Below are 17,210 nucleotides of genomic sequence, written 5' to 3' on the forward strand. Positions count from 1 at the left end.
GCAAACCAAAGAAACAGAGCTGTAGTTCTTAAAAGAAAAGTACCAAAACCACGTTACAGTGATACAAATTGCTAGCTACTAAGCTATAATCATCTCTACTAAGAGCAGTTGGAATTGATAACTAAAAAACAGAGCAACTAGCCATGACTTTGGCTGCAGGAGACGTTAATAATGTTCTGGAGGCTGCCGAGAATTTGGTGTGATGGTTATCAGCTGTCAGACAGACCACCCCCTGCTGAAAGGCTGGTGGCTCACACCTCATTTCCAAGTTTTTTAACACCCTTTAGAAATGATCAGTATATGATTCAAAGATTTTGATAAATTGAAGGTTCCACCTTTCCTTACCAATAAATTGCACACAAATGGCTCATAAACACCTACAGCACTTATGTTGTGATGCTCACAGAATATGGAATGTTTTTGAAATGACGGTGAGCAATTATTAACCCACTAGCCCTAAAGTAAAAATCTTATATGAAGTACTGGCAAATGTAGGTATTTCTAAAAGAAAAAGAAGAGGAGCTTGACAGATCATTTTTAATTATCAAACCTGTAACAAATTATGACCATAGAATCATAGAAGCATTTACGTTGGAAAAGACTTCTCAGGTCATCCAGTCCAACCATTAACCTATCACTACACCACACCCTCAACACCACATCTACGCACCTTTTCAGTACCTCCAGGGATGGTGACTCAGCTACTTCCCTGTTCAAAAGCTTCACAACCCTTTCAGTGAAGAAATTTTTCCTAATATCCAAACTAAATCTCCTCTGGTGCAACTTCAGGCCATTCCCTCTTGTGCTGTCAGTTGTTGCTCGGGAGAAAAGACCAACCTCTGACTTGCTACCACCTCCTTTAAGGTAATTGCAGAGAGCAATAAGGCTCCCCTGAGCCTTCTTTTCTCTAGGGTAGATAACCCCAATTCACACAGCTGCTCCTCATAAGGTCTGTTCTCTACAGCCTTCTTTGGACCAAAACGACCTCTTCAAGCTTTCTGAGGTAGAAAAGGGTTGGAATAAAGTGCCACAAGATCCGCTAGTGGAAAATAAACAGAACCCCAGTTCGTTACAAAGCCTGAAAGCAAGCTAGCCTTGGAGCATTTGAATAGTGATGAACAATAATGGTGATGATGACTGTTCTTTGATTGTTAATTCAGCAACAGAAATAAAGTGGTAATTCTCCGCTACTTTGTTGCTAGTAATTCCCACTGAATAATAATCAGCTTCTCTAAATATATTTTTATGTGGACAATTATAGGGCTAGTACTGTTTTCTCTGTAAATGCTTATCTAAAAGCGTTAATGTGCTGGTGGCTTTGAGAGGAACAGAAGTGTATATTTATCTAAGGGATGTGTGTATTTATTTGGTGAAATAAATTGACTTGGAACATTTCATGAAAACTCTTGTAACCCTGTAGGAGTTCATCCTCAGTAGCGGGTATGTAAATCCCAGTGAACGCAATGAGTATTAGATACCAGCATAAAACCTCATTCTGCTTGCCTATGCTGAATTACAGCAATGAAATCTTATTAAAGAGCGTTGAGGCTGTGGCAAGCTGGTCTCCAGTTCACCACCAGGCAATCTGAGAATCTAGCATATCTACAAACAGTTCTGCCCACACACTAACCACAGGTGTCTCCTTCTTGCTACAAAGAGCTGAGGAAATTTTTACTGCACAGTGACACATCCTAATTTCCTCACCCCTTAAGTGTTTATACACTGTTTTATCCTTGTTGTGAAACATAACAGCAAAGGAGTGATGGGACTTTCTTCACTCGCTACAGCATTCCCCCAAATGTGGGGGATCGACTGGATGCATGTTTCCAGGACTGTCAGCAGAAAGAGTAGTATCATCACAACATAACAGACTTGTTACCCCAAGAGATAACTCGAAATGTTGAGGCGCTCTTCTCCAAGACAATGAATAAAGAGATGTCAATAGGGAAAAAATGTGAAAAGGAATCTTCAGAGCCTGCATTTATAGTCCTTGTAGTTAACACTATAAAAGATTTACAAACTAGAAGGAAGGGATGCCATCCAGAGGGACCTGGACAAGCTTGAGAAGTGGGCCCATGCCAACCTCATGAAGTTCAACAAGGCCAAATGCAAGGTCCTGCATCTGGGTTCGGGCAATCCCAAGCACAGATACAGGTTGGGCGGAGAATGGCTCTGAGGAGAATAATCTAGGAGTGTTGGTTGATGAAAGACTCAATTTGAGCTGGCAATGTGTGCTTGCAGCCCAGAAGGCCAACCATATCCTGGGCTGCATCAAGAGAAGCGTGACCAGCAGGCTGAGGGAGGTGATTCTGCCCCTCTGCTCTGGTCTCGTGAGACCCCACCTGGAGAACCTAGCGTTCAGTTCTGGGGCTCCCAGGACAAGAAGGACATGGAGCTGCTGGAGTGAGTCCAGAGGAGGGCTATGAAGATGATCAGAGGGCAAGAGCACCTTTCCCCTGCAGGGTCAGGCTGAGAGAGTTGGGGCTCTTCAGCCTGGAGAAGAGAAAGCTCCAGGAGGACATTATAGTGGCTTTCCAGTACCTGAAGGGGGCCTACAGAAAAGCTGGCGAGGGACTTTTTATGAGGGCAGGTAGCAACAGGACAAAGGGAAATAGTTTTAAACTGGAAGAGGGTAGATTTAGACTAGATATTAGGAAGAAATTCTTTACTGTGAAGGTGGTAAGACACTGGAACAGGTCGCCCAGCGAGGCTGTGGATGCCCTCTCCCTGGATGCACTCAAGGCCAAGCTGGATGGGGCTTTGAGCAACCTGGTCTACTGGGAGGTGTCCCTGCCTACAGCAGGGGGTTGGAGCTAGATGATCTCAAAGGTCCCTTCCAACCCAAACCATTCTGATTCTATGATTGTAGGGCTCTTTTTTATTCCACTTTCTATTGGCATGGTATACATCCCATTGTTTCCCAAGGGGTCATGCTGATATGGAAAGAAAAAATATTTATCCCACTGAAAAAACTGCTGCCAAGATCTTAAGCAAGTAGCAGGGAGGAGAGAGATTCTTGTTTTACTAGAGTAGTAGCTCAGAGTCTTTAAGTTCCTCTCTAATTTTGGTAGATGTGAAGACTAGGATTTATCTCACTGAACAAATCAAGAATCACAGAATTATCTGGTCCTAAGCAAGTATTTTTTTTTCTCAAATATAACATATGGGACAAAACATACTGCTCTTAGAGACTTCTCTGCCATCATATTATAACTAAGCTGCAACGCTCTCCCTAAAGGAACTAAGATGCTTTCACACCACTGCACAAATCTGGCTCTGTGGGCCAGAGCTAAAGCTCGCAAGGTCAGTGGAAGGACTCCACCTGTGCTATGGTAACTTCTTATTACCAGGAAACCAGACATTGTTGTCCCAGAGCCCTGCTGCCTGGGAACCCATCATCAGAATATGCTTGATCTCACACCTAAGGGCAATGTTTGCAGGTGAACTGCAGCTTCTGATACTATCCTTGCACTTGCAAAAAGGATCAAGCTTAGACTGTCTGAAGAAAACCCACAGAATAATGATTATGGCTTGAGCGAAGCAGTAGAAGTGGCAAGAAGGAAAACCTAGCATGCACATTTACTTTCTCTGAAGGGTACATCACTTCCTGGACCACCACATACGGAGGCTAAAATGTAGCTTGCTTTAAGAGACCTAGCTGGCAGGAGGTGGTCTTGATTCTGATGTGCACTGCATATAGATTTCATGCCATTAAATGATTAAGGTCAGTGAAGCCGATGTAAAATATAGGCATGGAATAGACCTAAAAAGATGCTAAGATGTTTAATAGTTATTTTGGCATCTAATTGGCCCCTATGGTCTCCACTTGGTTCAGAAGGAAAGGTAACCCTCCAAATTACTTCCGTATGAGTTTTGATGGGGGAGCAAACAGGAGTGAAAATTGTTTCTCAATAATGGAATACTGGTGGAGACATCTTCCATAAGACTTTATCTACCCTCCTACATTGTGACATGTTTATCCTGTGTAGGTTCACAAACCTACAACTTTGCTATTTATATCGCCACTCCTCCTGCAGAACTACATCACAAACACAAGCACAGGAGCAGCCTGGCAAGCTTCATCAGTGGAGCACGAAAGGCTTAGCTGCATCTGAAGTTTGGATCATCCAGTACAGTAGAACCAATCCAGCATCTTCACCCACCACTGCAATAAAGAGCTGCAATGTACGCTATCCAGAGCTAATGGTGGCCTCTGGCTTTTGTCCACTGTCCCCACTTTATGCAGCTGGCAGCTAAACATTGTGGATGCTGTGATGTTTACTTTCAGCAGAGTGGAGCGATACTGCTCTGCCATAGAGTTCACTTTAATGAGATGAAACTATCCCCTCTTTTAGCTAATGCATAATTATCTCCAGCAAAGTGCTACTCTTTCTCAATACCGTTATTAACCTATTGCAATCTGAGCAGGGCAGGCTCTGTCCAATAGCTGTCCTGAGAATAAGAGGGTCTCTGCAGGTCTTAGAAAGCAGACCCGTGTGCCAGAGGCCTTTTTTTTATTAATTAAATGTCTTCTCCTTCCCTGGACTGCGCTTCAATTGCATCTAGGTATGATTTGAACCAATCCTCACATGAAATCACAAACAATAACAGCAAAAATGCGTTTCATGCTCTTTGCGCTCTGCTACTTTTGCCTGCAGCTGCTTTTGCCTGCAGTTTTTTTTCCTTTGATTATACCATTGAAAAAAAAGCAATTTTCCTTTCCAGAACTTTTAACTATGCATTCAGGAGTCCAGCCAGATGCTGTAACTCTGCTTAGGTTTTTGAGTTCTTTTCCCACTCAAGAAAACAGGTTCAAAAAGCAAAGAACACACACACAGACGGGAAAAACAGAAAACAATAATTAATTCGTGATCAGAATACAGGAAAAACAAGTCTCACGAGAACTGGATAGTGTTTTGTCCAAAACAAATCTGTGTCAAAACTGTATGTTCTCAAAAAAATATCAAGTTATATCATGGCCATAAACATGCACATTAACCACGACATACTGCTTTTTGCTTTTTTAAAGTGAAATAGCTCACTCTTATTCTAAGCAGATTTCTTTGTCATCTGATATATTTTTGTGGTTACACTTTTGTATCTAGCTTTATAAAGCTAGGCCACAGAAAAAAAAAACTTCTTTGCTTTTAGTTTTTTAAGTTTCTTTTTGTCTTTTGGATGTGTGAACAAAAAACAATGAATGGCAAGCACAAAAGACACTCCCATTACACCTTCCCAGTATTAAAACACTAACCATTTTTTAAATGTGTGAACAATCATGTTATTATATAAACTGTGTTCTAGGCTTTTGATTACAAAAAGCAGTGGTAGAATAAAAATCTATCTGCAGTTGCACAGGATTTTGGAACCATATGCTAACGTCAATTCAGGACACACACACACAAAAAGAAAGAAGGTCTTAGTGAGTAATTCCGTGCAGTTAAATTAAAGTGCCTCTTTCACAAGGATTTACAGAAATTTGCTGTCAAAAAGCCAACCACAGTCTTTCTTCTGAGGACACATTTTCTTTGCCAAAGGAACTACTGAGAAAATTAGAAAAAGAAAAGCTGGTGTCACCAGAGTTCAAATCCAGCTGTACTCACTGCTCTGTATGGTACTCATTGCAGCCACCTCTCAGAAGTGTTTTGGTATGGATGCAGGGTCCCTTTCACGAGCACATCCCTGGACTGTGCCTAAGAAAAATTCTGGACTTTGTTACGTGATTTCTTGATCCTTCCTTTGTCCTCTGCTCTCTCTTGAGAACAAATGCTGACTTTTCTCTAGAATTTCCCAGGCTGTGACACCATCTCCCCTGCTCTAATATGAATAGATGTCAAATGTAAGATCACCTCTCTCCATCTCAGTTCTTGTGTAGTTTTGCACACATTTTTGTAGGGTCAGCAGCTCCACAGTACTTTGATGGAAGAAGTTTCAGTAACACTCTCTTTGCCCCTATAGAGAAGAATTTATCTCCCCGTCAAACGTATATATTAAGAAAAAATCCCAAAACCGTGAGAAGAATTGCATACAAATATCCTTACATAAGCTTTACAATCATGACATTTCTGAAAGGTTATTTTGATTCTCTTCTACTTGCCTTTTGGGTCATGGTTTTTAAATGCTGCTCTGTGCATGCCAGATCAAATTGTTATCTAATAGAAAAGTGGAACTTGAAGTTCTGATGTACCCGATGTCTCAGCATGGGAGGGCAGCATCACAGAGACCTGCAGAGAAAGGCCCTTGTACAAAACGTGCCTGTAACCTGGCTGTGGTCTCACAAAGTGAGAGGCAGCCCCCAGCCCAGCACCTCATGGTGTTCCTGCCAGATGTGGGAGTGAGGCTGAAGTGCTTGTTTCACTGAATGCCTGCACAGACTTAGAGGATGGATGCCCCTTTCCTTCCTGCTCTCTCCCCAACACATGATGCCTCAGCTTTCACACTTCATCTTAGCAGTACTGAATGGGCATGACCAGAACACAGGAAGTTCCATACTAACACAAAGAAGAACTTCTTCACAGTGAGGGTAACAGAGCCCTGGAACAGGCTGCCCACGGAGGTTGTGGAGTCTCCTTCTCTGGAGATATTGAAGACCCATCTGGATGACTACCTATGTAGCCTGCTGTAGAGTACCTGCTTTGGCAGGGGGGTTGGACTTGATGATTTCTAGAAGTCCCTTCCAACCCCTGTGATTCTGTGATCACAGCTCTAAACTGCATAACCAAAGTTAGTGCTGGAAGTTTCTAAGCCATAAACGTTAAGCCAAGAGACCCATTTAACCTTTCTCCCTGCAAATCCTGTAGTCCTCTTAACACAGATTGGGCGCATATATCTGAGTATCAGAGGAAGATGAATTGCTGGGATGAATGGAAAGTAGGTAACTAGTACTGCAGGTGCACAAAATGTCCTCCCATCAATATGTTCTCCTCAACCAGCTTTTCTCACACCTGCACCCACTTCTAAAATCCACTTCTCAAAAAGCAACAGTATTTGTTGGAGGGAAATGTGTTATTTGCCTTTGCTTTATGGGAAGCAATCAAAAACTAAGAAATGCAAAGAATATGCAGCATGTGAAGAATTAAAGATACCATAAATACTCGTGAACAACTTCAACTTCCCTGCTCTTCAGGCACCTACGAGTAACAGAACAGCACCAAACACAAAGAGACTGGGGAAGATGTAAAGACATTCAAGATCTTGAGAACTCCTCAGATTCGGTGGCTATGACTGGGAGCAACTTGCGGTTGCAGTCTGTGCTCTGGCAGCTGGCTGATGCTATCTCCTGGCCTGATCACACCACACAGAAGAATGGATGGGCTACACTAGAACTCAGGGAGGAGCAATGGACCCTGGGCAACATTTTCTTTGAGGATACTTCTTAAGGTTCTGATGCATTCTCACTGTCCAGTCACTTCCTCATGGGGCTAGTATTCCCTCACTTTGTATTCCTTTGGTTTTCCAGTGTTTGTGATCTGCTTCACTATAACAAATACACGCAGCTTCTCACAACTGTCAGTCTTCACCCTTGACACAAGTCTTGACAATTAGTTCTTGCTTACCAAATAAACACACATACACAAAACAACCAATATCTTCATGTGGAGCTCACTGAGTGCCAATACATAAGCAAAGGATTTCGTTTGTTCAAAATCCACTCATGTTCATGTCTTAAAAACAGACAAACACATTTGAGTTGTCTGCCATCATCAAATGAAGGCATAGAAGAGGCATGGTTTCTGTCTACATACACCAAGGGTGTGAAGAGAAGCACTGTTTAATGGTGTGGTCAGATGTTCTCTTTCAGATTTGTGTGGACCAGCTGAAAGTATCATCTTCAACCACTACTTGGATGTTTACAGCCCTCAGCTCAGACCACAGAATGGCATTTAATCCTTTTCATTCTTTCACTGCTTAATTGCTTAATCTTTAATTGCTTTAATCTTTATTACTCAATCCTTAATTATCATTCCTTAGTCCCATTCAGCACAAAGTCAAACAGGATAGCTGAAGCTTCCCATGCTGGCTGGTTATGCTACAACAGGCAATGTTACTCAGGACTAGCTGCATGAGCAATGCTACCATGGAAGTAATGGCAACCAGCAGGTGAGGTAGGAGCTGGGAAGATAGGGACTGCTCAGCTCACATGAGCTGCCTGCAAAGAGAACTCATTCAGAAGCCATCTGGACATGGTCCTGAGCAACCTGCTCTGGGTGTCCCTGCTTGAGTAGGATGTTTGCACCCAAAGGCCTCTAGAAGTCCCTTCCAACTTCAACTATTCTCTGGTTCTATGATTATTATTAATCTAAAGGACAGTGCTAGCAGGAGAGGAAATAGCTACAGAACAGCTTTTAGAATCTAAACTATAGAAGACAAACAAGGTTCCAAAATAGCCCTCCTGCAAGATCAGGAAAGCCTTGAGACATTTTATGATGAACCCTCTCCTCTTCTGGAGATGTGTGAGGGGGTAACCCATGACAAGAGTGGACTGCACTCACCTCCGAATAAATATATTCCTGTAATTTTCAACTAACAAAAGAAATGATGCTCTTGGGCTAAAGCTCCTGAAGCTGGCCTCGGGGTCTGATATCCCCATCTCACTTGCCCATACATGGCTATGTTTAAGACATAAGTAAGCTATTAATGATACCTAGTTACCTACAACCTCTGTGTTCAAGACCATGTCTATGCTCATAGAATTACTGAATCACGGAATTGTAAGAGGTTGGAAGGGACTTCTGGGGATCATTGAATCTAACTCCCTTGACAAAGGAGGATCCCTAGATTAGGCTGCACAGGAAAGCGCCCAAGTGGGTCTAGAATATCTCCAGAGGAGACATCACAATCCCTCTGGGCAGGCTGTTCCAGTGTTCCATCACTCTCACAGCAAAGAAGTTCTTTCTCATGTTTGTACAGAACACCCTGTGTTTGTTTGCGCCCATTTCCCCTTGCTTTGTTGCTGGGCACCACTGAAAAAAGCCTGGCCCCATCGTCTTGGTATATGAACTTCAGATATTTGTAAGTGTTGCTAAGATCCCTTCTCAGTCTTTTCTTCTCAGGCTAAACAGCCCCAAGACTCTCAGCCTTTTCTTATAAGAGAGATGCTCCAGCCCCCTAATATCTTTGTAGCCCTCTGCTGGACTCTCTAGAAGTTTCCTGTCTTTCTTGAACTGAGGAGCCCAGAACTGGACACAGTGCTCCAGATGTGGCCTCACCAGTGCAGAGGAGATGGTGAGGATAATCTCCTTTGACATGCTAGCTGCGCTCTTTTTTTAACGCATCCCAGGATACCCTTGGACTTCTTGGCAACAAGTGCACACTATGGGCTCATGATCACCTTGCTGTCCACCGGACACATAGATCATTCTCTGAAGAGCTCATCTCCAGCAGGTCATCCCCTAACCAGTACTGATACATACGGTTATTCCTCCCCAGGTGTGGGACCCTACACTTGCTCTTGTTGAACCTCAAGCCATTCCTTTCCACTCAACTCCCCACCCTGTCCAGGTCTCACTGAATGGCAGCAAAGCCCCTGGGGCTTGGAAACTACAATAATAAGAAAAAATTAATTCTATACAAACCTAAGTAAATGTTTGGTCTTGAGTTTTTATGTGAAGAAGCCCAGTCAACCTTGCAAATAAGTTCATCTCCTCATTTCTGGAGAATTCTAGTTTGTAATTTCTATTCTAGAGCTCTTAAAACAAGGCAGACTCAGTTCTGTAGCCTTGCCTCAAAAAACTTGAGAAATGACACTTAGCATTTAGAGCACATTTCCTTCCCGTAAACATGTTAGGATTCCAATGTTAAAATGGCAGTTATCTCCCATAACTGGCAGCACATATCAAAACACTGCAGAACCAGTGTGGGGCTGAGTACTTGTCAAGGGCACTTACATGCAGTTTGAACAGTTTCTATAGGAAGTAACAACATATAGACTCAACACTTTCCTCTGAAAGGAAGAGAATAAGAGAGACAGAGCTGCCTTACAAAGCAGTAGGATTATAAACTCTTTCCCATTGACCTAACCTCTGGGAAAAAACAACGCTACTGTCTCTAGCTGTACTCACAAACAGATAAGCAGTGTATACAACTGTGAGCTTCCTAAGCCTAGCATCATCCTCTTTTCTTCTTTTTTTTTTCAAGCCTGCCTCACACTCTAAAAAAATCTCAGTCTTGTTTTTTGCCCTGGTTTCAGCCAATGTTTTGTTTGCTGCTGAGTGATGTGAGTACACCAGGGCTGCCACTATGATGGTACAGGGCAGGGGCGGGGTGGAGCCAGGACAGAGGCCTGAATTGAGCCAGGGGTTGTTCCACAGCATGTGACACCACGCAGAAGGCCATAATGCTGCGGGCAGTTGGCTGTGGGGGCGGGGCGCTACTCAGGGGCTGCTGGCCTTGGTCATTGGTGGTGAGACCTCACAGAGCTGGTGGCCACTGTGTTGGTGCTGTGCATCAGTCAGCAAGTAATTGCATTGCAGTTACATATGTTGTTATATTTCTGTTTCTACTTTCCTCTTGTGCATTAGTAAATTGTTTTTATCTCAACCCACGACTTCTATTTTGTTTCCAGTTCTCTCCTCCACCTCATGGTGGGGAGTGAGCAAATGGCTGCGTGGTGATGAGCTGCTGCCAAATTACATATACCACATTTTCACTCTCATACGCACACATTTTTATAACTTACTAATAGGGTTAAAAAGAACAACTGATTCTTCACAGCACTCTATTTTCCCTCTTATTTTCCCCAGTATCCCCCTTCTTTCACCTTCTTTCAATGCATTTTATAGGCTTTTCTCCTCCTGCCTCCTACTCATTGCTGATTCTATTTCAGTGATCCGCATTAGTTTTACTGTTTTTTGTAACCTGCTACAAAGGTTGGGGGTGTCTGTTTTTTCAGCTCAGAGGAAAGGAGGACAGAGTCAGGCTTGTTCTTTTCCTCCTACACTTTCTTTAAAGCCTGTTCTTTTCCCCTCTTTCCCTTTATCCTTATAGTTGAAAGCAAGTGAAGGATTTGCACATCTTGCCTCTGGCTGGATTGGCTCTCCTGCTGGGGAGTGTCGCAGCTGGCAATCTGCTCCTGCATTACCCTTGCACTGAAACTCTATAAGCTGTGTTCCTGAATTTGTGAAGTGGATGAATTTTTGCAAGATGGATTGACCACTGTGAAAGCCTGCACTCTTCCATATTTCTTTCTTTTGCTCAAGCCAATGGTAACAGCTTTCTGTGACACTGAAGCAGAATATAAAAACTGCATGACTTACCTTAGGATCGGGCTGCTAGCTATGGATGGGGAGAAAACATCCATAGCTTCTGCCCATGGAAACTGTGAGCAGACTTTTCAGAAAGGTGCTGGAATTTCTGTTCTGTCATCATCTCTGTACAGCGTGCTGCGTTCCAATCACAGCTCAGGATGTACTGGAGGGCTGGGACCTTCACACTATTCTTTGTATTTCCTCTTTGTATCCAGGCTTAGCTTGAGCAGAGGGAGATGGAGAATGTAGGTGTGCCTGCATGGGAATGCCAGAGTGGTCAGAGGGCTGGGATTTACCCAAGTGAGCAGTCCATTCTGGCTCAGGCGTTCTGCTCGTGAATGAACCTGCAAGCCAAAGTCTGAAGAGAACGGAGCGCTGGGATTCAGCCCTGACTGCAGTATGCCTCACCCCCTGCTACACATCCTGCAAGTATAGCCAGTGATGGACAAGGCTCCTTTGTCAGGATTTGGCTATCAGAGGGCCAAACTCATCACATGGCACACATGCAATTCAGTTCAGTTTACAGTGCTGGGTCAGGTACTTCAAGCACCTTCAAGCTAATGTGTTGTTTCTACACTATGTGTAAATTTCATTTGCAAACATTTTATATTTTCTCCCAAACTACCAACAAAACCTCTAACTAACTCTAGGCCAAAACCAGAGACAGTTGCATGTCTTCCCACATACACTGCCACTAGGTGATGATTTCTCATGTTACTTTCCTGCTATTTTAAGATCTAATAGAAATTTGTAAAACATATAACATTGGAGGTAAGTTTTTGAAAAATGCTATTTTTGTTGAGGGAGGACATTATGTAGCACTAATTCTAATATCTTACAGAAGTAAAAATACCCTATAATAAAATACCCCTAAAAAACTATTTTTTTCAGGAAACTTCATAACCTTATAAAAATTGTATTATTAACTTTAACTAATGAGTATTATTCTGAACAGACTGGAATTAATTATGCTGTTGTTCTCAAAAATGTTGCTGATAGCACTCCGTACTTTTTCATGCTATATATTTGGAACTAATATTATGCTTACTTTTTTGAAGTCCACCTACCTTACAGCTATCTTACAGTCCTTTCTTCAACCTTTGTTATAAAAGCTACTGCAAAATTTGTAACTTTTCTTTCCCATTTGTATGCCTCCCGAATCTTAATTTGTCTTGAATTTTAATGTCCCCATGGACACTATAAAAATTCCTCAATTTCAAGAACTTCTATATTTCATCTCAATCACCACATTTTAAGCAATGAAAATGTAAGCATAATTGTAAATGCTTTAGTGCTGTGCACATCAATCAGTTCATTGCCCCAGCCTAGATGTTGGAGACCTAGCCAAACATAAATCTGGTTGCTTTCTCTCATTCTAAACCTCTGGGATGGATAGCGACACACCCTGGAGTTCTGAGGTGAATATCCAGATGCTATTTTTATTACACATAAATAAAAGATTCCTGTCTTTCAAAACACCAGGACAGTGTTCAATATTATCATATAGCACAAGCTGTTTTGTGAAAGGCAGTGAACAATCTATGGAGAGTAGATTTGCTGTACCCTGAGGATATTATAACACAGGCTATTCCGAGTTGCTGTGTTAATTTTACAAACATGACTGGAGGCTAAGCAACTATTATCATGAAATTGCGCAAAGGCTCGCTGGATGATCTACCTGGGGATTTGGTAGGTACAGTTACCTATGGCAGTGGAACCACAGAAATTTAAAAGAAACTAAAAACGAGCACGTTTTGCTCAGTGAGCCACACTGTATCAAACACAAACCCGTTATTACCATGGCAGAGTTACCAGTGCTTTTAAAGACGAGTCTTAGTTGTTTAATTATTTATCACTAATGTCATATTGCAGCAAATTTATACAATATTTAAAAGAAAACCTGAGCCTGCTATTTATTCATGAGAAGATATTCTTTAGACAGAGAGAGTTCATCAGTGCATCATAAAGTTATTAACAAGTCAATGGGAATTTTATCTTACTCAACTCCTGCTCCATCCCCAGGTTAACAGCGCAAAGAAATGCTCGCTCCATTTTTTTACTTCTAAGTCTAAAACACTGTATAGACTCTCAGGTGGTTCCCAAAGTCTATACTGTAACCTACTGTCCTCAAAATCCTCCAAGGCAGCTCCTTATCCCATAAAAACATATTTTTTACACAGGAGAAGCTATTCCGGACCCTGCCCTGAAACCTTAAATTAGTAAGAACCATGGTATGAACAAATCAGGTAGTTTTGCTGCGATGGGGAATTTGGAGCAGAGGGTCCACAGACTGCCTCACTGTGGGCCTCTGTGCAAAGCTGTTCCACAGCATCATGCTCTGCCTGCAGTCTAAAGGTAACTCTTAGGTTCTCCTAACACCCCTGCTACAACAGAGAAAGATTTCAGCCCCCTTTTTTTTTTTACTGTGACTGTTTCCTATATTTTATCTTGATGAGGCCGCCATGACAAAACAATTAGACCTATCTGCTGAAGTTTAAATAGGCTGAATAAAGCAGGAAGGCTTGACATTTTTTCAGGGGAAGGAGCACTGTAGAAATCAAAATGCTTATTCTAATCTCTTTTCTTCCAGGAGGAGCAACCAGGCCAAGCAGAAAGAGGAATGGAGAGAGCTCTCCAAAAGTAGCCATGACTAAATACCAGTTGTTTTGCAGCACTCTGTCCACACAAGCATTATCAGGAATAACTTATCATTCCTTAAATCATTTTCTCTTCATTAGCATCTTAAGGTAGCCTTGCAAAAGGGGAAGGGTTATTTCTGACCAGTGCTGTCAAAGCTGGTATGCTGTGTGCCATCTGATCAGGTGCCTCCCAGGCAGCAGGAGGCCTGGGCGGAGGAGGGCAGAGCAGGTGACAACACAAGTGCTTGTGGCACTGAGCAGTGCTTTGTCAAACAGCAATGTTGAGGACTCACAGCATCAAATGTGTTTCCCTTATGCGTACATACAATAATCCTAAACTCAGTAAACTAGGCTGATACTAAGAGATACTCTCACACAAATAGTTGGATTTGGATAATTGGTAAAGATTTAGATGTAGATTCACAAAAGAAAGATTATTACACTTTTCTTCTACATTAAGGATTCTGTAATTCAGATGAATCAGAGGCAAAGCACAGTTCTCTATAAAAAAACTAAAAGGACATGACCACTTGATATTTGTAGAGAGCACTTTGCTATTAGTATTTGCAGATTCCATGGGAACCAGATAAAAGATGCTGACCACTCAAAAAAAAAACCCACATAACTCAACATTTAAGGTTTAGATTGTGCAGTGCTGAGGTCGGTGACAACTTGATTTTAAAGCTATGTGTGTGACCCACAAAAGCAACACCCATTTTATCTTTCAAACCTCATCAGTTTAAATTGCTGTCAGTCAAACTCAAGCTGTCTGAAAAGTAACGAGCACAGCAAGTTTCTCTAACCATTAGATAGGAGCTGGAAGACCACATGATGATGAGTCAGACTTGCACCACAGAACCTTGCAGCTACTCTTCAGTCTGAGATAGTAAGGATGTCATAAACTAAGTGCATCCTGGATGAACTAAGATGGTTTCTTTTATGAAAATTAAAAAAATCCTTGCTTAGAATCCTAGTTCCCAGGCTAATCTATGAAAATGCATTCATAATCTGAGCACAGACAACACAAAATAAGAGCTGAAACTACATGAGGTAGATCGTGATGGTGCGCTTCCCCTGCCACCCTCTTCTTCCCTCAACTCCTTCCTTTGGTCTGGCCTTGTACACAAGGCCTTGCACAGGAAGACAATGAGCAACAGTACTGATAACAGCCACAACTTTGTGGCTCAATGGGACGGTCTCCTGTGTGTTAACTCTACCCTCTATGCAGTAAAAGGTGTATCCAGATATCTCAAACCTTGTCAAGTCACTGCCTTATTTACAATTAAAGTTTGCTAAATCACTATATTGTATCCATATTGTGAGGGTTGCTCCAAAAGTAACGCCTCCTATTTTATTATGTTGGACCATAACATCAGAGGCAGATGTTGGTAGGATGGCCGTAGAAGTTGAACCTTCCTGCCAATAATCCATTATGCTTTGTTGCCATGCAGCAGATGGCAGAAGAGGGGCAGTCTGACAAAATGGCATCTGACATGGAAGTGGAAATGAAGCAAAGGTGTGTCACTGAATTCCTGAGAAAAAAATGGCACCCACTGACATTCATCTGTGCTTGCTGAGCATTTCTGGAAACGAAACAGTGGATGTGATCACAGTGAGGTGGTGCATTTCAGCAATGGTGACAGTGATCGTAAAAGATGAGCTCTTGCTACAGCTACACAATTATGAGAACGGCATGCAGGCTCTTGTTCATCACTGGTTAAAATGTATAGCTAATGGTGACTATATTTAAAAAGTGTTATGTAGCTGACAATTTGTTCTATCAAACAGTGTTATTGTGGTCTTTTTGTCTACAGTAGTCTCCACAGAAATAAATAAGAGGCATTACCTTTGGAGTGACCTATGTATATCATCAAATACAGCCTAGCTTCTCTCTTACGAGTGCAATGTAGTGTAGTCTCCATCCTTGACAAAGATGGAGCACGCAAACATCAAAACAAATTTCTGCTTATTTCTGATGACTAAAGATGTGGGTAAAGGATGCTCTCAAAACCTGTAAGTTGGCCTTTATGTTACCATTTTTAAGTAAACACCATTTGAGCAGAATACTTAATTTAAGCTTACAAAGGAAAAAATAAATGAACACTTTAATTTTAGTTAAAATACAGCTCTACAGTGCTACGAGTGCTATGTCCACTAAGTGAGGACATGTGAGTGTGAAAGCAAACATAAATCCTAGGAGTCCACACAAACTTTGCTATCTACAATGCTGTAGAACAGGCAAGTCACAAATGTAACCAAGTTATTTTGTCTTTTCCTGGATTCCAGATAGCTGTGGCCTGAACTGTGCAGAGTGAATACAAAATACAAACTAGCAATGGAGGGGACAAGTACAGATGCCATAAATTATCACTCGTTGCTTCTGCATTTAAACAGGAGAGCTGTGAAAATGGCATAAAGCATTTACAGAGGATCCCCAGGGAAATAAGTTAGTCTGATTCCTTAAGATTCTATTTATAAAAAGTCACACTCAGTGCCTATATACTATAAATAGTTATTCACAATTCCAGAAGTTATTTTTTTAAAATATATGTTTTATGTTGACTGTCTGGTTGTTCCTTTATGAGTTTATTCCACCAAGAAAAGAAAAACACAATTTATAATTTCATTACTTTCACTCATGATAACAATTTATCTATGCAACACAAATGTGGCTGAGTTAAAATTAAGAAGACCTCAGTATCACATGCAGAAAAGTAGCTGAATATTCACAAAACAAAGTGCTAGATCAAGAACTCCATGGAAATGGAAAGCTTCATTCCAAAGTCTCTAACAGAGCACCATCTTAGGACAGAAAGCTCCAACAATAACAACTCCTCTCCATTATTTCTTCACTGAAATCAGCAAATCACTTAACCTAAAAATGACAGTTTTCCCCATCTAGAAGTACCTCAGACTCATATGAGATAGTATCTTTCATTCAACAAAATGTACAGCATTTCTGACTGTCTGAGGCTCTGAATATTTATATTCCTTTCTCACTTAGCAGTCGATTTAGATTACAAACCTAAACAAATCAACATTAATAATCGCAGAAGGGGTAAGGATGGGAGAGACCCCTGAGTCCAGCTGGTACAATCCCCCTGCTTAAGCAGGGTCAAACAGAGCCGGCTGCCCAGGCCCATGTCCAGGTGGCATCTGACTATCTCAAGGACAAGAGACTCCACCACCTTTCTGGGATGCTTGTACCAGTGCTCAGGCACATGCACAGTGCAGAAGTGCTTCCTGGTGTTCAGACAGAACCTCCTTTGTTCCAGCTTATGCTCATTGCCTCTTGTCCAGTCACTGGGCACCTCTGAAAAGAGCC

General features: G+C 41.9%; 1 protein-coding gene across 4 annotated transcripts in view; it reads right to left on the reverse strand.

The window, feature by feature from the left end:
* KCNG2 (potassium voltage-gated channel modifier subfamily G member 2) overlaps positions 1-17,210 on the reverse strand; it is a 65,107-nt gene that overhangs the window by 2,418 nt on the left and 45,479 nt on the right. The window lies entirely within an intron of this gene.

Source organism: Numida meleagris, chromosome 2 (assembly GCF_002078875.1).
Source record: "Numida meleagris isolate 19003 breed g44 Domestic line chromosome 2, NumMel1.0, whole genome shotgun sequence".
NCBI lineage: Eukaryota > Metazoa > Chordata > Aves > Galliformes > Numididae > Numida > Numida meleagris.